Raw genomic sequence first — 18,121 nt, 5'->3', positions numbered from 1 at the left:
AATTTATTTTTGTCTGTGTTTTAAGATATTTCTTAGAGGCACATGTTTTTTTTTTTAAATTCTTATACTGCATATATGCCAAACCTGATGACAAAATAATAAATTGACCCCCATTTTAAATGATATATACTACTTTATTAAGACTTAATAAAAATAAGCTTATGCTATTCCTGAAGAAGTCAACATTGTTTCAACACAGCGGCAAATCATTCCCTTTTGATATGTTAATGAATGTTGATTGTCTGCAGCTTGTCTGCTGACATATCTTGAGACATAGTAAGCTATCCGACAGTTTCATCCAATTAAGAGAAGACATGTTGTCTGCTAACATTGTTGCCACTCTGAGACATTTAAAATTTTTCACACTTTTTTTTTATCATTTCAAGGTTTACTGCGTTGCGCGCCTCGTATTCATTTGCGTGCAATTATTTATTAGTACCAAAACAGTCCATTTAACTTTTCACTTTTCCCCTTAAAGAATTTTCTTTTTGGCATCATGGTTCAGAATTTTTCTTTTCTCTAATTAATTTAATTATACTTTTACTTAAGTAAATCCTTATATTTCCATATTTAAAAAGTTTTCTATTGTATTTTCATTTAACCAAGATACTTTTACGAAAAAATATGCTTTTGGCAACAGCAAAAATCTTTTGTCTTTTTAAACTTCCAAAAATATAAACTTAATTTAATTTAATTTAATTGTGGTATGAAACTACAAGGTTATCTTAGAAAGGAATGGAATGGAATCAACGGAATTTCGTAAATTCAAATCCGAAGAATGTTGGCAAAGTCAATTGCTTACGACTCAAGTAGTTAATCAACCGTATTTTGACTTTACTTCAATTATTTGTTAAGATACATTACATTTCAATAAATATTTTTACGTTATTTCCTCCAAGTATACGTAATTCAATTCTAGGGTTGGGTTTGTTCTCTTCCAATATATTTAGATCCAGCAATAAGTTTATAAAGAAGAAACAATGATCTTGGAAACGTTGAAAAACCATAAACTTTGATTCTAGTTTTAAAATCTGCCTGTAACAGAAAGACATATTTGAATGTGCAGACTTATTATACAACTACAGTTAAAAACAGAAAAATTTATTAGCTAAAGAGATAGCTTATGAAAGAGAAGAATGGAACAATAGACAACTTAAGATACACAGAAATACTGGCCGCCTTTCTTAACTTCTTATCGTTATCAGCTCATATATTAAAATAGAAGACTAGATAATTCTCTCCAATATGGTATTTCTTCGGAATCTTTTGATCTAAAGTTTATTTACCGATTATGTTAAAATTTTTAAGTGTTAAAAAAGAATAACAAAAGGCTTCAAGGGAATGCGAAATAAAATAATTCATATTGTTTACACGAACATCAATATCTAGAAAAAAAATGCAAAAGGGAAAACTTGAAAAAATCGAACACTAACATTAAGATCAAGTTATAAATAATATAAAAATAAATAAAAACGTTTAAAAATATAATCTTTAATAAATCTAATAACCTTGATGCGGTTTGATAAAAGTAATACAAAAAAAGACTCCATTAAATATAATCTATAATATTATTGGGTTTATAAGTATATATTTCAGTACATTGTACTAAGTGTTCCAAATTGGTGATACGCATACTCCAAGGGAATAGTTAATACATGTCCACAAAAATAATCTCATAATAAATTAATTTTGCATAATTAATTTGTGATCATTTTGAGAAATAATATGATTTGTGATCATTTTGAGAAATAATATGATTTGTGATCATATAAAACAATACTTTAATGAAGTATATTCAATAAGTATTTCGACAAAAAAAAAGAGATATTTATTTTATAAGCTTGAATAAAAGATAAATACTTAAAGGTGATTATTTCAGTCAATGTTTCCAACAAAATTTCAAGCGTCATTTCAAGAAATAAAGATGCAGGAAAAATAATTCTAAATAATTTTATCAACAGTGTTTTATTTCAAACACAATTTATATAATTCACTATAAAGAACTTTTAAAATAACTTAAATTTCATTACCAAATAAACAGTAAAATTCTAATAAATATTTATTCTGTAAAGAGAGATAAATACTTGATCCCAACATTTTACATCAAATTATGTTTGTTTCTATAATAAAGTATTGCAAAACTTTATTTAACTTTCAGAATGGTCATTTTCAACAACTGAAATAATATTTCAAAATTTCACAATTGAATAATATAAACAAGAGGCACAAAACGTAAACAATTGAGAAATTTGCTTTATGCAATGTTTTACAGTAAAAGAATACTTGTTACTGTATGTAGTGATTGTTAATATGGCGAAAAGAAATATTCTGATTGTACCTAAATAAAAAAAAAGCAAAATATTGCCTTTATATTTTCATTAGTATGAGGTAAAATGGGTTAAATGAACTGAACTGTTTACTATATTTTTGACATCAATCATTGCTATCAAATGCAAACAAATTTCATATGTACATCGTTTTTCTCTGGTCCGGTTTTATTTCTATTCAATTCAATGTTAAAATTTTTTTTTACGATGCCTATTTCGCAAAGAGAAGCCTAAAATCATATATTTTAAGAACGCATACTCTTTTACAGATATTTAATTAGAATTAAAAATCAAAAGTCGTGATAATAAAAATTAAAGTTTTAGTTGAAAAAAAATTAAAAATTCAGGATTTTTGAAAAACATTCTGTAAAAAAAAAAAAGAAAAGAGAAACCCAAAAGGAATTATTACAATAAAGTTAATTTTAACTTGTAACCTTGTATAATTAACAGCCATGCACAAGTCATTTATTTTATAAATAAACTATTATTATGCAATTTCCAATTAAAATAAAACAAGTTTATAATAACAAAAATAGATAAGAACTGAATAAAACAATATTATTAAAAAAGATTTTAGATAACGAATAAACATTTGATGGAACTTGCTGACGTTTCACCTCTTTTTTTTTTTTAATGTTTTAAAACGGAAACATGGCTATTTGTCACAAACGTGCATAGTTTGGAATCTCATGACTGGACCAATGCACGCGACACTCGTGACTTATTTGAATTCGACCTTGACTATAGCAAGGTTGAATTGGACTACAACATGTGTTAGACGCAATAAAGCTGGAGATGACTCCGGGAATCTGTATCCGCAAAATCAAACCAACCGTTGATAATATGAAAATTTGAGTGTACTCTTTGAAGCTGTTCTTTTAAAAAAGCAATCAAGTGTAATTTCAGTTATATTCTTAGAATGATTTCCATTCCAACTTATGTCAAATACAATAATATTAGCCTAGCACTGGAAGAAAAGAGAATAATATAAGCGGTTCTTTGCAAAATAAGGTTTACAATAACGGCACTTAGGGATGCATAAATAGGCTATTCATATTTGAACTTTTGCGTAGATATCGTGTCTCGAATGTTTAATACTTTTGTTAATAACAACGATTTAATAATAAGCTTGCACTTTTATGAAAACACTAAATTTAAGAAATGCACTGCTCACTTTAATTACACAATATCCTTTTTGAAATATCAGTCAAGTTTAAGGAGTAGTGTTACTATTCATTAAAATGTATGCTTATTAAAATGTGTATTGCTATTTTAAGTATCAAAGTGTCGAAATCAGTATGTACCAATAAACGATTTAAAACTAAAAAAGAATCAGGAATAAATTCCATTACTTTTAGAATAGAAAAATATTAGAATTATGAGTAGTACACAACAAGCACAGACACAAAAAATTGCTTCATAAAATTCTGCTTCCCGCATATTAAAGTATCTATATAATACCGCATATTAAAGTATCTATATAATAAAATAATAGTGAAGTGAAATATAGAGTAAAAAAAATATAAATATGTTGAGATAAGAATTATGTATAAATAATTTTCGTGTTGATTAATTTTCCTATTCAAAATATTATACAGAATTTTTTATGAAATAGCATATTTATCGATTTTGTAAATTCTTCGTCGTAATAGAGAAAATAAGAATTTTTTTCTAAAATTCTTCATATACACATTATTTACTTGCAGACCTTGTTTACTTTTACTAAAATATTTCTATTTTACAAATAGACTGTATACAAACTCTGTCTTTGTGTGAAATTCAACTTAAAGTTACGTTTAAAACAATACGATTTTAATTTGTTTAAATGCTATTTTTGTAAAACAGCGAAATGCACAAGGAAATTTTATTTTAATCAATATTTTACGATAAATTTCATACAGGGATCACAATTTTATCAATATTTTTTCATATATTCAGCATCATAGAACATTTCATATGCGCACTAATGTTCTAAACAAAAATAGGGAGACATGACTGATCAAAATAAATTGGAGGAAGGAAATATGAATTCTTTTTTCTTATTGTGTACTCTTAATCAACATTATTTAAACATTTGTCGATTGATAAGCGCTTTAGAAACGAGCATTCCGATTTGGAGTGGTTCCGGCTAGTTTTACAGATTTCCATCGAAATAAAACACAAATATGGACCAAGTTTTCTCGAAAGTCTTCCTAGTATACTGGAAATTAGTTAAATTTTAATGTCTAGTGTTCTTATGTCGCTTTGATAAAAAAAATAGAAAATAAAAGAAAAGATGTCACATGTCTTCTTTATCACCAATACTCATAAATTTGAGAATTATATACTGGATCAAGAAGGATAAGAATTATCACTTGTTCACATGTTTATGCCAATAAGTTAAAAAGTGTAATCCGTTGTAAATATGAATGGTTCCAAAATTTGTGAAACAAAAATTTATGAACTTCACACAGTTTTAACCTATCCTGTAAATAACTTTTTCCTATATATTTTCTAAACACTTTAGCATGAAATTCGATTTACAGCAATAAATATACAATGTATTTATTTGAAAAGTGGCATTCTATAATGCAATTAAGTATTTACACTTTTGGTGATCAATGTACCTCTGCTGAAGACTTTATCATCTTATAGCCCTCTCATAAAGGTAATTATCATCTATAATGCTAGAGATACATAATAGAAGAGCCTTTTCTTTACACAGGAACCAAGTCTTTCATATATTGTCTTGAAAGAACCATCCTTTCCCACAGCTAAAACGATTTTCGATAACCTAATATTGAATTTTCTCATGCATGTAAAACAGGAAGCCGTAATATCGGTGAAAAAAATCTTACTAGTTTTCCTCTAATACCTGAGATAAAAGATTTTTTATGCTTTGAGAAACTGATCTCCACATTAAAAAAATTGAGAGAAAAATTTAAAACTGATATATATTTTTAATATTCTGCTTTCAAACCATGTTTAAATAAGAAATTCGATCGAAGCTTTTAATAATATGGATGGTGTGAAAAAAAAAAATTGGAGCAATATGGCTGACAAGTTCTTATTCATTGTCACCCAAGTATATCGTGACCTAAACAATTCACAGTCGAAGTATCGACGATCACGCCATATCAACATAACAAATGTTTATATTAGATTTTTCACGTCATTTACTTCCATTACATTTACGTCATCTACTAAAAGATCTTTTATAGACGAATGGATTCAAATACAGCGGTTCAATGGATTCTCAGTAATCTGGAAGCTGTATACAAAATTAAAAGATAAAAATATTTCATATCTGCATACATAAATTTCACTTAAGTAACACTTTATTGGCATTGCTTTGTAAATAAGAATTTTTTAAATGTTTCTTTCAGTCTACTTTAAAAAATCAAGCTACAAAATAATGTCAATAAAAAAACTAGTTTATATTAATGGATTTCAATGTTTTTCATTATAATTGGATTCTCAATATATCGATTAATGTATTGAAAGACAATATATATATATATATATATATATATATATATATATATATATATATATATATATATATATATATATATATATATATATATATATATATATATATATATATATATATATATATATATATATATATTATTTAGTCATCCAAAATATAGAAGCCAAATTGTAAAAGAATGAAGGGTTGGTAAAGATATTCAAAATAAATCCAATTTTAATTATACTCATAATATTTTTTTAATTTGCGTTGCATATTTCTGAATTTATTTTGAATAATTCATTAGTTTTATTATATAGTAATGTTTACGAGGGTCTCCTACTTTCAAGATTTTATTTTAAATTTCGGAGTTTCTATTTTTTAAAATATTTTAGAGCATTAATAAAAACCGTGTTTGCATAAATATTTTATTTATATTATTTTTTTATCTCTTATTATAAGTATTATGGATATTTGCATTTAATGTTTTTCCAAATGAATTTCCAGATGTTGCCACAGATATGGAGTGAAAACTCAATTAAAATTATTCGATTATTTGATAATTAAATTCTGAAGATGATAAATGATCAAATTGTAGTTCGGGAAATACAACTTTACACAATTTCAGAATTCCTATATATGGGAAAGAAAGACGAAATGCAATTTAAAAGTCCATCTTCACAAATATGGGAAAAAAAACGTATAAAAAACTTGTTAAAAGGAATAATAATAATTAGAAATAATAAACAAAATCATTTCAACGATATTTGATATGAAAGCTTTCTTGGATTTATTATAATAAAGCCAATTTCTTGCACAAAAAATTTGGAAATCTGCCAAATAATTTTTAATTAATTATTTTTTTATTAAAATTAGATACACCGAGTCGAGATATATTTCAGTAAAATTTATTAATTCAAGATTTTTATAATTCATTATAAAAAAATAAATAATTTTATTTCATTATTTTTATTAAAGTTAAATTCATCGTGTCGAGAATTCAGTATAAATTAATAGAATACAAAAATTGGACAATTTTAATTAATTATTTTTATTAAAACTAGATTTATCGAATATTTTAGTATTTTTAAAATCTCCTAAAATTGCTGCACGAAATGTGTTCAATTTTTTCATTGATAATCTTAAACAAAAGTTTTACTGGCTAACGAAATAAACTCATTGTAATTTGAATTTATGGCTTGCAAGCGTACACGCAATATATTCTTTTTTATTTTCTCCTACGTTTTTTTCTTTCGTATGATTGCTAAAGTAGATTTCTCAGTAATCCAATTATTTCAACTAAAGCTGTTCATTAAAAAAAACATTGCATTTCACCTACACATGGTTGTTGATTTCATTTCTTCTCAATCTATTACCTTCTTTCACAACATAACAGATAAGCATTTGTAGAAACATAAATCAATTCTTTAGGTTCTCTTAAAGCATTGCTGAAGTCTCAAATGTTTAAAAACCAGATATTAAAATAAGCGTTTTTTTAAAAATAAGAATTTGATTTAAAAATTTCATGTTTCACATCTTTCAAGATCCATAAAAAAGTTCTTAAAGAAAGTTCAGCTACTTTTTTACAAACTAAAAAAAAAAAAAAAAATCTTTCCCTAGAGGATTTAGATTTTCTTAAAGAAAAAAAAAATTAAAATCCAATTAGCTAAGAAATTAATATTTTAAAGATGTAAGACAAATACTTATTTTTTTTAATTATTCCGTTTTTTTTATTCTTAAAGGAATTATTTCTTTTTCAGCAGTTTAGAGTAAAAAGAATTAAAAGAAAGATTTAAAGAGAAAGTACACAAATAGTAAATGCAATTTAAAGGAAAGGTTATTTGTTCATCTAAGTAATGTTTATTTTATTAAAGTAGAGAGAAAATATGCCAGAACTAACCAAGGAAATTAGTCTTTATATTTTTAAATTAAAATTCTTATATTTTTATACATAATATTAAGTTCATTATTTTTTGAAATTAAAATTCCTTATTATTCGAATATTCTATTATTATATTGAATTAATATTTTAATGAAAAGCACGAGGGCCAAAATAAAGTTCTAAAAATGTGAAGCGCTGACAGAATAGTTTAAGTATATGAAACGCCTAAATTATTCAAAGTTTGAGGATTATAATCGGTAAATTAAGTAAAAAAATTGGAAAAATAGTAAAAATGAAGAAAAAAAAAATGAGTCCCTACAAGAAAGTGATTCTTGAAATATAAAAAAATTGAAAAAAAAAAAGTCTTCAGATCAGATTTACTTTTTCTCAATTTTTATTATTTATTTATGTACTAATAATCTTCCAAGTTTCATGATTATACACAGATTATTCTAGTTCGAATAATCTGTCTGTAATCATGCGTTTTTAGATGTTGCAGCATTTGTGCTTACTATTTGCAATGTTTTTCTAATGATTTGAGTTAAATTAATCTGTTTATTTCATTATTTTTTAAAAATTTTAATTGCAATTATTTTTGCGTATTTTTAAGTAAACAGAAATTAAATCACCTTTATGATGCATTTTTAATTTTTAATGCATACGTCGGATTTTTTTTTAATCCTACTATTTACTGTGGCTTAATTTTTTTTTTAGCATTGTTTTCAGTATCGGTCACTTTACCGATTTAATCCTGATTTCCAATCTAAAAAAATTGTTTCCTTTTTCATGGCACATTGATAAAAGTATGTTTTTAAAAACTTTTTCATTTTTATAAGACCCAATTTTTGCTCTTTAATATATTTCATAATCCATTACTGTAAATAATATGAATTCTTCTAATTAATTTTTTTGTTAAAATATGCCTCTTTTTCCATGAATTCAAAATTCATTTGAATTTACCGATTAACTATTAATCAAGTTAAGAAAATATTAAAGTTCTATATAATCATCAAGAATGCACAACTGTAAATATGTTCAGAATTCAGCATTTCAGGAATTGAAAAATTATTAAGTAGAATGAGTCAAAAACCACTTTAAGAATTTCATTTTTAGACACATGAAAGGAATAAAGTTAAATAAAATAGTATATAAAGTTCTGAACTATTTTAAATGTATCTAAGGAAATAAAAAGGAGTTTAAAGTTCAGCATAAGATTTTCTTAAGCTTCACGAATTTATAATTAAAAATTATAGTCGTTAGTTATTTAAAGAATCATAGTATAGAAAATTGAGTATTTCAATCAGAAGGATTTAATAGATGAGGATACAGAGATAAAAAAAAATAGACATTTAATTATTGAATCTATTTTAACTGAATCTAAAAGATGTAAATGAAACCCATCGTATTATTTTTATTGTTGAAAATGTATATGTATATCATTTTAGTAAAATTTTCAAATAAACATAAAATGTCTACATAAATTTATCAATTTCATACAAAATTTTAAATCCCAATGAAATAATTCTGTATAATTAAGTATAAATCATAATTTTCAGGGAAATATTATTCGTTTATATAAGATAATACTCATGAGACTAATTCAGGGTTTCATATTAATTTGAAATTCTGAAAGTATGAAAGGCAACAGCAAGAATACTGTTAGCAAATTATAGCTAAATTTTAAGTAATAATTAAAAAATAAGACTCAATTTGATTTTTTTTTTCTTAAAAAGTAAATTCTTCTATTTCGAAATAAGAATGAGATAGGCAGATAAATGAATTACACTTTACTTAAGAATCAATTGTCGGAAATTATAGCACGAGATTAATTACATCAGAAAATTATATCACGAGAAAACTGGAAAAAGTTTCATTGAAAACAATTACTTCGATATGCTTCCCTGTCTTTTTGATTGATATGTGCTAAATTTAGTGCACAAATATTTTTAACCTCAATATTTCAGAAATTATACTGTAGCAATAATAATATATGTTTATGCTAAAAAATAAAGAAACTGCATAGTTAAAAAATATACACATGTAGTTTGCTGAGCTTAAGTAGGAATAAATATATTCTATCAAAGACTTTGGAGTAATTTAAGGAAATTTCATTGTATTTTACATACTTAGAAGAAAAATATTTAACAAAAAAAAAAACAATAAAATAATATATATAATACAATATTATGTCATTATATGATCTAAAGAAGTTGAAAATTAATTTTATTAATGGCTGCTTTAGCATATGAAAATATTAAACCGATCAGTCATTTGAAAATGTAAGTTCATGATCTGGAACATTTCCGATTACCTAGATGAATAAGGGCATTTGCCTTTTGGTATGTAAGCTTTTAAAATAATTAATCTAAAATTGAAAATAAATAAGAATATTTTTGAACTCTTACATCTCTTCAGTTCCTCTGGCATCACTTAATTGGGACTCAACAATATATGTATATTTTTTTACATTCTTGAATAAGAAATAGAGAAGTAGAAAATATTATTATTCTAAAAAAATTCCGACCGCGAGATTTTGTTGAATCTTCAGTTTTTAGAGATTTCTGAGTTAGGAGGAAAAAAACTATACGAACTTATGTTTGTCTCTCTATGAACACACTAACTTGATGGGATAGATCATGCGAACAACGAATTAGAAAGCGATGAAATTTGGTATCGCGCCTTTACACCAAAGTTGTAATCAACGGCAAATCAAACTGACTGTTTGGCTACAAGACAAAAATATGATAATTAAAAATGTAACTACATAAACGGATGAAATTTAGAATATAGGTTTATAACAAGAGTTACTGGCAAACAATACTTCAAGACTACTGAGAACAATACTTCAAGACTATCATAAAGTAAATAAATGAAATTTTATATATCTTTTTTTTTTAACTTCATAAGTATAAATACCTAGCAAATTTTGGACTGTATGTAATCAAGATGCATAATCCTTTTTTTCTCTATACAGAGAAGTGTGCTATAAAGTTGCGAGAGTATATGGCAAATTTAAGAGGGGAAATTTCCATTGGCTATTTAAATAGCACATAATTTTTTTCGGAACTACAACCTAGAATAGGCCATGACAGTTCCAGTCAGATTACGCCGTCGATGCCTATCCAGTGCCACAGATTTCCAGTTTCTGACACCTAGCAGGTTGAAATCACGAGTTTTTAATAAGTGATTTCATTTTAACCTGTTCAACATTATGAGGATCGATTTTTTTCCTTTCAACATCCGACCATGATGAAACTTTAGACCATGAAATAATAATCGATCATGATGGCCAACATTAGACCATGAAATAAAGACAAGGAAAGAGAACAAAATGACTTTATTACCAAAAATTATGTAACATCAGGATAATATTTTAACATAATCATCGGGAAGATTAAGATATTTGTATATCGGTGAAGAGGGTCCTAGATTTATTTTCGAAGAACGTTGGGTATAAATGTTCCTTCGAAACCCCTCAATAGTCTGGAAGTTTTGACCACTTAGTCAGTTCTTCATTTCAGAGAAGAGATAAAAACCATTCAACTCAAAGTTATGTTTTTGATGGAGGAGAAGACGATAATCTAGCAGTATAGATCTTGTCTCACGAGTTTAACAAAAATGAAGCATGCTTGAATCCTAGACAACGAGCTTGCCGACCAGCAGGCGAAAATTCTGACTTTGGGTAGTGAATGTTTAGACACAGTTGCTCCATATTCAATCCTTAACCCTTTAAAGGGCCATTTTTTTCTAGTCATATTATGTTAAAATATTTTTAGGCTTGAAATTAGAATAAGAAAAGGGATTCATTTAGTTTATTAGATAAATTTTATTTTATTAATTAATTAATTAGGTTAATTAATAATTAAGTAACAAATCAAGACACATCATTTTGTCTGAGATAAAGAACTGAAGCATCTAAGTTTCTGACTTACTAAAAAAATTTGTCAGAACTTATTCCAATCTACATAATTTCATACAAAGATTGATAAATTTGGTGGGAAGCATATTTCCCACGGCCCTAGAAAGGGTTAAAAAAAAACTGAAAGAATTTTAAAATTAATGAAAATTTCAGAGGGACATCAAGGTCATCGACGAAAACTTCGGTGAAAAGGGGATAAGATATCAGTTCCATTGAAATAACAAATGTCTGAATATTTATGGCAATTATGGCGAAAAGTAACTATATTTGTACGTACATTTTAGTAATAAATTCATTTTGTTCTTTAATCTAGACTTTTTTTAAATTGCCCATCAGAGTTGGGGAGGGGGTAGCCCTCCCTTACGGATTTTCCATGCTGTGAACTTTTTTATACAACATTTTCCTAGTTAATAAATTAAAATAACTTTAGAAAGTCTTAAAAGAAAAACCAAGTTAAACAGAGACAGCCGGCACACACACAAAAGAAAGCCTTCTTTTTAATCCTTCCGTAAGTTGCCATTGTTTCAACTGTCTTTTCTACATAAAGAGAAAAATACTAAGACCAATAAACTCTTTTAATACTTAGACTAATTGCAGCTCTTCCAATTAAGGAACGCATCAGTTCCACGAAAGTTTTGTTCTTCATTTTCATTTTGGGTTGGACGGTAAGAAAAAACAGAAAAAGACTTGAGCACGTTTTTATTAATTAGACGTGTGTAAGTCTCAAGGTTAAAGATTAAAGGATCTCAGACAGTAAAAAGACATCGCTAAATAATCTCATTCGGAATTAAAATAGTTATATAGAAGAAAAAAAGAAGAAAGCTAAAAGAACAAAAACATGCACGCTTTCGCCTACACAAGATATGGATTCAGTAGCATTAGGCATTTAAGATATTATCAAGGCGGAATCGACTTACTCTTGAATGGGCGGTTAATATATCTAATTTTTTTTTCTATTTAGGTATTTGGAATGCGCTAAAAACAAACGTTAAACTTTGTGGCTTGATAAATGAAAATTTCATATTAATTATTTCAGTTGCAAGCGTTTAAAATATTGATAAGTAAGAAATAACAGTTTTTTTGGGGGGCACGCACTTTTAGCTATTTGAAACGATTTAAAAATAACAGTGAATTAATTTTTCTAAGTAAGAGAAAATTTTCTGTCATTTGATTTAACCTAGCAAGCAAATATTCCACCAAATATTACCGAAGAAAAAGTTTTTTAAAAATAAAATCATTGTTATTATGCAAATTATGAAATTTTATATGTAAGGAAAGTATTGGATTTTTAATATTTTAAAATGCAATTGTACATGAAAAACATTAGTTTTCTTCAAATATACAGAAAGATAAATGTTTAAAAATATTCATAACAGTTTTTCAATGAACATATAGGCACATGCCGAAACATGCACTTACATCAGTTCCAGATACGGATCAACTTCTAAAAGAAAACTTACCTGAATTTTCTATATAATGAGATAGATGATCAATTTATATCAGTTATTTCATATAATATTACATAAAGAAAAATATTGTAATACGTTTGACTGGGTACTGTAACTAAATGAGGAATACTAAAGTCCTATGTTTTGGTAAAATAATAATAATTTTTAAAGAATTTTAGGAAAACACCTGTCTAGTGAAGTGAGTTTATGATTGCTATGCATTAAACTAGAGCCTACAAATCGTGTCTCTGAGTTGTAGAACTAGAAACATTGAAACATAACAGAATTTTCAAATATTTAACATTATGAAAGATCCTCCAGTAATTAACAGCATGTCTTTTATAATTTTAAAACCAAAACAAGACAACTAAGAAAATTATGAAGTTTTTATAGACTGTTTTTAACACTCAACACACGTAAATACGTGCATTAAACTAGAGCCTACAAATCGTGGCTCTGAGTTGTAGAACTAGAAATATTGAAACATAACAGAATTTTCAAATATTTAACATTATGAAAGATCCTCCAGTAATTAACAGCATGTCTTTTATAATTTTAAAACCAAAACAAGACAACTAAAAAAATTATGAAGTTTTTATAGACTGGTTTTAGCACTCAACACACGTAAATACGTATATTGATGTACTCCATACGTAGTTGTATGAGCTTTAAATTAGTTTTCACAGTACTAAAGAACTATTTTTTTTTTTCAATTAGTGGTTAATTAAAATAGGTAAAGTACTAAACAAAAGAATAAAGAATGAAATGAAAAATAAAAGATTAAGAAAAAAATAAATTAAACTGAAGCAAAAAAAAAAAAAAAAGAATTTTTACAAAAGTTAAAAATTTTTTTTAATATAATTTCGAGATTTTAGAAGTATTAATGTATTATTTAAAAATAAAAATCAAGCTTTAATTAATAGAGATTACTGAGAAACGAATCTATCATGAAAAGTAGAAACAATTCGGAAAATTAAATTTTACTTAAACCAAATAAAGCATTCATACTACCTATTCATTGCTCAAAATGTATGAACAACTTTTATAAGGTAATTTGATTCATTATAATAGCTTCATATGAATTCATGACGTTTAATAACAGAAGATAAAACATGCACTTCACTAATTGTTTTACGCAGTCTTCCATGATCCATCCCATCGATAAAATGGTTGTTAGGAGCATCTGGCGGGAATATTTCTCCCCCTCTTCTTTTATTATTTTTCTTTAACCCTGCCTTTTATCTTTTAACTCCTCTGGGACCATCTGCCTAGCCAGGTGTGAGAGGAAACAAGCAATATATTAATCGCTTTTCTCCACTTTCGAATTCTGCAAAGTAGATGTTTTTCACTCTCTTACTTTCTCGGTGAAAACTATTCATCAAAATATTGATCCTTTTGTCTCTCCAGGGTTTTTAGGGAAAAAGATTTTGGATTTTAGAGCGACTTTTGCACAATTCAATGCGCCTTGTTTATTTTTTAAATCTTTTGTTTACTTCTCTTAAGAAATCACTTTTTAAAGGACTTATCTTTCTTAGTATAGTATTTTTATAGTAGTATAGTATACTTATTTTTTGTATTTTTTATTGGAACTTAAAGAGGAAGTGCCTTTAACCAAATAAATATTATTAATATTTCTTTACATTAATAAATTAATAAATGCAAACCTTTTTCTGTATATTATTTTGAAATTTAATGACATAAATGGAAAAGAGTGCATAAATAGGTATGTAGTCATAATATATAGTAATCATTATTTAATTTGTTATAGATTTCTTATTTTTATAAGCAATGTATTACTCTGATACTTCTGGATAACTTTTTTTAACGATTTTTTTTAAAAATAATAATGAATAGTAATTTAAAAGACAATAAGTAGGTTCCTTGATGATCATTTCTACTATAAATGACAGGCTACCGCAATGACCGGGTGTCACTTTTGCGGATGCGTGATGTTAATAAAATTGATCACCTTATAAGAGAAGTATATAACCTCCCTCTGACGAAATGGCGGATGTCAGTATAATTGTATGATATCAGACAACTCTATTTTGAAAAGTTGAAGAAGGACGTGAACCAAAGTTTGCTAGAAATATTTAGCTGTATTCCTCTTCTTCACATAACACTCAGTTAAAGATAATTTAGTAAAGAGAAGTATAAAAAAATAAGTTCAGTTATATGCAATAGTATTTATTACAACTCTATTATTTCTTCGCATCCTTAATTCCGCTTCATACTTTTCTCTCTTTCAACAAACGAGGACAACCTGAGGACAAATGCCAGCCACCAAACCGTTAGAACCACGCTATATCAAAATACATAGCAATAAAAAACATCTGAGTCAAACTATACTTTCATATAGAAACAAGAAAATAGGAAGGTATGGGTGCGTCTAGAAATGAGTCAATACTCCGAAAGTTTTAATTACTTTCCAACTAATTTGAAATTATTCGGATAAATGCTCTCTACATTATCGCTTTTTTTATGGATTCACCAAAGCTAATACAACAATTATTAATTTATGAAAATTTCAAGATATTATGCATAATGAACATCAAATTTAATTAGCAAGAATTTACAATAAATTATAATCATCTTATCACTATGCGAGATGGTAATAATCGTAATCGTTTTTTTTCCTGTAATAAAGTATTTTTTAAAATTAAAATCAAAATGTGATAGGCACGAATGTCAGGAAAAGAAATATAAGCTTTTATAATAAATATTAAAACACAATTTTAATTATTTTTCAATTAATTAACTCATTTATACAAAATTTCCAATTCATGGCGGTATTCTTCAGGAATTAGAAATGGATTATTTTATTTAAACACTCAAAGAGATGCGATTCATCTTGAAATGCAACATTCTCTAATAATGAAATTAGATAATAAATTTAAAAATAATTTTTATTATTACTTGAGAATATAATCAACCCAACTCCAGACAATTAGAAACCGAAAATAATAATTTTTATTTCTTCAATATTTTAAACAAAATATGCAAGCAGAAAACTGGTACACTAGTTTTATGCAGTTAAATTATGAATTAAACTGTGGAAATTTTGATTCATAGAAATTTTTATACCTTTGTATTCATAATTCTACCGAGAAAAAAAATAAGGAATAACACAAAAAAATAATAAAAGTATTCTTTAGAATAATAGTATCAATTTAAAATTCCAGAAAAGACATTATTTTGTTTTCTTAAAATGCATTTATTTCAAATATTAAAAACATTGTTTGATGACTATAAGTTTATATATTAAATAAAAAATAATCAACGTGGAATTTAATTTAATTAAAACAATTCTGCAGTAAACAAATACGGATTAATTTTTTCTCCTATTTTCATAACTGATTTGTTTTTGATCACATTATTCATTTATTTCATTAATTATAAAAAATAATGACATAATGCATTTTATAAATAAAAATAGCAGTGAAAAAATTAGACTTTTTTTTTAAATTTCAGTCTTGGTATATTTTTAGCACCGAGACATAATAACAATAATACTAATCAGAATAAATAATTAAAGATCAGACAGTTTGTTACATATTTTGCACAAAATAACAATAGCTACAAAAAAAGAAAAAGAAAAAAAAAAAGAAAAGAAAAGCAAGAAAAAGAAAAAAGGAAAAAAAAATCCCTCATAAATATTGTATAATGCTGGGGCCTTACACGCATACTAGTTCAAATTTAAAACAAGAAAGAAAGAAGGGACATTTTAAAATCAGATATTCTCAACAAATCAAACTTATTCGAAAAAACTGAAAATGGAATACGAGCTCATAAAACCTTTAATGGAAATATTAGTTAAAAAAGAAGCATGTTATTATTATCACAAAAAAATATATTCTAAATTTTAACTGAAGAACAAAAATTGCATTTATCGGTTTCTGTAAAAATCTTTTGCGAAATAAACTTATTCGAAAAAACTGAAAATGGAACACAAGCTCATAAAATCTTAATTGGAAATATTAATTAAAAAATGTTTGTCATAAATAAATATATATTTTGAATTTTTACTGAAGAAAAAAATTACATTTATAATGTTTAAATAACAATCCTTTCCTTTTCAAAAATATGATTTTCTCTACTTTATCTATTAAAATTTCAAATACTTTTGAAACTATTAAAAATTTTATTTTTATTTTTAAACTAAAAACAATGCCCGTATTTTTAATATCAATCATGCCAACTATTCATAAGTTAAAACAAAAAAATTAAGGGGAAAAATAAAAGAGCACTGAATGATTAAGACGATCCATCAAATTTCCCCTCCACTATATCGTAAAGTATAGATTTTGAAGCTCATTCGAGTATACAAATATAGTAAGCTCGTAAATTACTGACCTTCCACAACCAACCACTGCACTGGTCATAAGATTCACGCTCGAATTACAGTTCATCAAGTCCAGCACATCCGAAATTCCTCTGGATTCATCCTTGTAGTACCGATTGATGAAAGAGATGATGAGTTCACTTCTCGCTTCTGATGTGTAGGAGGAAAACTGCAATTCCTTGTGCCGTTCGAGCAAGCCACTCGCCAGCGGATTCGTTCGGCCAGTTTTGATTTTGCCTTTGCGGAATTCGATTCGTGATTTCGCCGCTGGGCGTCGCTGCCTTCTGACCCGCACACGTGATTTGCTTGGGAATGATCCATTGCGACCTTTCGAATGGGTTGAAGGGGTAGAGTAAAATTTTTACGCTGAGTTTCTCTTCGGCATTTTACAAACCCCCGGAGTAAACGATAAATACGCGTCGTAAATCGAAAAGAGAAGGTGCGTGGAGATTTGCTTGTCGTGAGTCTTGTAATATTGGGTTGTGTAGAATGAAAAGTAACTGAGGTTCTCTTAATTTCGAAATAAATCATTTACACAACTGATCTTGATTAAATGCTGAAGACATTTTTATAAATTTTATTAAGAAAGCATGAAAAAAAAAAAAATACGAAAGAACTTATCGTTTGAGAGAATATTTTATTTTGAAAGAACTTTCTGTCGATTCGATTTTACGGGAACTTTGACATTTTATAACTACATGACTGAAAATGTTTCTTAGCAAATAATCAATATAACTGTTCAAATCGTTGTA

The 18,121-nt window shown here is 26.4% G+C and overlaps 1 protein-coding gene across 1 annotated transcript in view; it reads right to left on the bottom strand.

The window, feature by feature from the left end:
• Positions 1-17,588, bottom strand: part of LOC129965450 (dystroglycan 1-like) — a 73,444-nt gene extending 55,856 nt beyond the window's left edge. Inside the window, exon 1 of the mRNA XM_056079322.1 lies at positions 17,381-17,588. The gene's annotated coding sequence lies outside the window, so the exon portion shown is untranslated. The remainder of the gene's footprint in view (positions 1-17,380) is intronic.
• Between the last annotated feature and the right edge of the window lie 533 nt (positions 17,589-18,121).

The sequence above is a fragment of the Argiope bruennichi genome, chromosome 4 (genome assembly GCF_947563725.1).
Source record: "Argiope bruennichi chromosome 4, qqArgBrue1.1, whole genome shotgun sequence".
NCBI classification, from domain to species: Eukaryota; Metazoa; Arthropoda; class Arachnida; order Araneae; family Araneidae; genus Argiope; species Argiope bruennichi.
The sequence above is the reverse complement of the archived record's forward strand: the minus strand, read 5'-3'. Positions and strand labels throughout refer to the sequence as shown.